Genomic DNA, 3,728 nt, shown 5'->3' on the forward strand with positions numbered 1-3,728 from the left:
TTTAATGGATCATTAATACTCAGAATTAGTGCATTTGTTTCTTTCAAGTTCCTTTAATGATCTTCTGTAGACTATTTAATACTGATTTAATTTAAAGCTGTACATCAATAATTCATCAGATGATAATGTTACGCTTGAGAAAATGAAAGCATGATTTTGCCCGTCATATGGCCCTTTCAACATGCATATTGCATAATTACACAACCACAAATTATTTTATTCATGGATTGTTTTTCCAGTGATTACAGCACAGTAACCACACACTCATAACTACAGGTCTCGTCCTATCAGCTCATCTTAGCAGAGTAGTTGCTGATCACAAAACACATCTTTAGACAAACCAAACATTAATGCATTCACAAAAAAAGCCAGCATGAATACATGTACAACCCTGAAAAAAAACAATCTCTGATTTGCCCTTTCAGTCAGCAAAAAACCCCAGCTGACATTCATATACTAGCTGACTTTCTTCAACTCTTATCTCTGCTTGAGCCTCTTCGCTTGCGTTCACATACAAGGTTGACAAATTGGCTTGACCTCTTGTCAGGTTGGGTCTCATATGGTTTATAAATGTTCTCGCCCACTGTGATTACAATCGGACGAGCTTGCAGTCATTAAGCTAATTGAGGCGCATTCTAATTGATGACATCCTCATTTGCATTGTGTGTTAATTACCCAAATCACTTAGCCGCATCTGCAAATTCTAATTAGTACCCGCAGATTCAGTGCGGCTGGATGTTTTCACCTGAAAATGAAGATGTCTTTCTCTGTGCCATGGTAAACAAAAAGCATAGTTAAATTAAGTAAAGGAACCATGAAGTGAAAATTCATCTCAGGCACACCAGCCGGAATTAATCACAACCATTTCAAAAGCCAAATGATTATGCCAAGGAAAATATGCGACCAAATATGGAGATCCAAGAGAAGCGAAGACTGATAACTGGGCAGAATATGATTAGTTCGAATTAAAATAACAGGATAAAAAAACAAAGCAAACGACTTTAATACATTTGTGAAGCTGCATAGCAAATTGTTATTTAACTTTGCTGATAAAACGGTGTGACGTCAATAGTGAAGCTTTCTGTGGCATTCGTTACAGAAACCTTCACTACACTCTTCAAAATAAACATTATTTATGGTTCCATGAAGAACATCCACAGAACTTCCAATGCACAAAAGGTTCTTTAGATTATTAAAACATTTTTAACACTAAGAAAAATGGTTATTTTAAGAACTCTACACTAGTGATGTAACGATATCAAAATCTCATGATACGATAATAATGTGATATGAATCCACGATATGATATTTATTGCGATATTCAAATTAAAAAAAGACAAACGAAGAATTGAAAAAAAATCTAATTTTGTACATTTTAAAGTTAAGTTATTCTATCTAATGCACTTTGAGAGTTGAAAATTAAGAGCTCCAACCCATGTTCTTAACTAAGAAAACTTAAGTCAGAAGAAAGTCTAAAAGCAAAAAAAATAAAAATAAATAGAATAATAATAATAACAACACCAATGACAATAATAGCCATATATTGTAAAACAATTGCACTCTAAAATAAATGAAAATAAATATTTCATATGTATATTATTTTTTGCTTTACACTAAAGTAGGGAAATTACAATACTTCTTTCACTTGCAAGAGATGTTTTGAATTTGGACTGCATTTAAACCGCTATATGTCAGCAATTCATACTGCACTTTTAAGCTTTTATTTTGATGGAAACGACAGTAGAGCTTTTATTTGAAAGGAAATCTCCAGCTTCAGTGAAAACATGCTCACAAAAACGCGTCTCACTACAAATCTAGTGAAATGCTGTAATCATCTGCCGTGAAAATGAAGCATAACTGGTGGCCGTTGCATTCCTAAAAGTGCGCTAAACTCACAGCACATGCAATAAACGAGTTGACTGCATTCATTCACTATGAATGGAGCCGTTCTGAGGCACGGTAAGCATAACTGGTGGCCGTTGCATTCCTAAAAGTGTGCTAAACTCACAGCACATGCAATAAACGAGTTGACTGCATTCATTCACTATGAATGGAGCCGTTCTGAGGCACGGAACATCCTCATTCATGGATCACGAGCTGAATCCCTGAATGTGCACGCTTGATGAAGGGATTAAGCCATATTGTGCTTTCGGTTTTAGTTCATTTGACAGATACTGTGTGAAAGCATAATGGCCCAAAACACAACTTTTATGTTAGAATAAGAAGTTTAAATATATTTTAAAAACTACACTTTTTGCCCAGAAGACCTATCGTTTCATAACATCATGTGACCACGATAATATTGATGCTATCGCAATATTGAAAATATCATTACATCCCACTCTACACTGAATGGTGAAAAATCACACAATCACATTTTGTAACACAGCCACGAAGTCCCCTGGTAAAGGTCTCATGTGGATAGTTATCTGCTAACGCAGCAGAGAAGCTTGCATCTGAAGATCTCTTACCTGAGAGTGAACATCTCCACAGGTGAGTACGGCGAAGCTGCAACATATGCTGACACGGTATCCCTTTGCCGAACTGGAGCGGATGGTACCAACACTGCAAAATTCCCATCCAAACGCTGCTCTGATAATTCCGGAGCAGATGGATTCTGGAATAATCTTACACTTCCGATGCGCCTCATGGGTGTAGAGGTCGGCGACCCAAACAATCCCTCTTGATCCAAGTGAGCGGAGCTCTTGACCCCTAACTCCTCAGAAAGACAACCTCCTTCTTCTGCGGCCCGAAGGCTGTAGTACAGCTCAACAGGCGTTCCTTCGGACATATCCGGAACCCTCTGGCGTCCAGGGACAACACTAGGTGGTGCAAACCACCCAGGAAGAGGCTCGAGCTCAGCGACGCAGACGCCCATGTCCCCTCGCAACCTGCAGCTCCCACGGACCTCCTGGGTTTCGTGGAAGGCGAACATCCGTACGCAAGGGAGTTTGTCCACGGCGCTGTAGTCATCCCAGTCCCTCCCAGCGATGTAGAACAAGACCTGAACCTTGGGTTTGTTCAGGTAAATCATTTCGTTGAGAACAAAGGTTTGTACTTTCCAGTTGAAGGTGAAGAGGGTTGAAGAAGCCACAAAGGAGTCAGGCATCTGAAGGAGATCCAAAGGAATAGGCTCCTCCACCGCAAAGGTTCCATACGTGGCATTGATGATGGGAGGTCTCCTGGCCTGGTGGATGAAGAACAGCTCTGTTCTGGAGAGGAAGCTAGAGTTGCGCATGAAGTCCTGGGTGGCCTCCTTAAGAAAGAAGGAGGACTCTGTGTTGAGGAGCTGGTAGTTGACAGGCAGGTAAGTTGGGGAAGCGTAGCGCTGAAGATTCTCCAGGATACGACAGTCTGTAACTGACACAGAAAAGAAAAGAGATGTTAGAACTAACTGGAATATTAAAGTGGGTCTCTACACTCAGGGAAAAAAGGTACAAAAGCTGTCAAAAGATTGCACCCTTTCAAACGGTACAACTTTGTATCGTATTGACCCAAAAAGGCTGCATATTAAAGGTACATATTAGTACCTAAATGTTACATATTAGCACATTTTGGAAGGGTGCCACAAATGTAATTATAGCTTTGGGTTTTTAATTGAGTTTTGATTTTTATTTAGCTTTCAAGTTCAAATTATTATTAATTTAGCTTAATTTTTTTAACCAAGGCTTTTTTGTTATTTTTTATTTTTTTATGTATTATTTGTTAGGGTTTATATATCTATATAT

At 38.8% G+C, this 3,728-nt stretch overlaps 1 pseudogene; it reads right to left on the minus strand.

The window, feature by feature from the left end:
• Positions 1-2,467: 2,467 nt before the first annotated feature.
• The window catches only part of LOC107550918 (transmembrane protein 132C pseudogene), a 73,535-nt pseudogene continuing 72,274 nt past the window's right edge, over positions 2,468-3,728 (minus strand).

This window comes from Sinocyclocheilus grahami, unplaced genomic scaffold (genome assembly GCF_001515645.1).
Source record: "Sinocyclocheilus grahami isolate Dianchi unplaced genomic scaffold, SAMN03320097.WGS_v1.1 scaffold410.1, whole genome shotgun sequence".
NCBI lineage: Eukaryota > Metazoa > Chordata > Actinopteri > Cypriniformes > Cyprinidae > Sinocyclocheilus > Sinocyclocheilus grahami.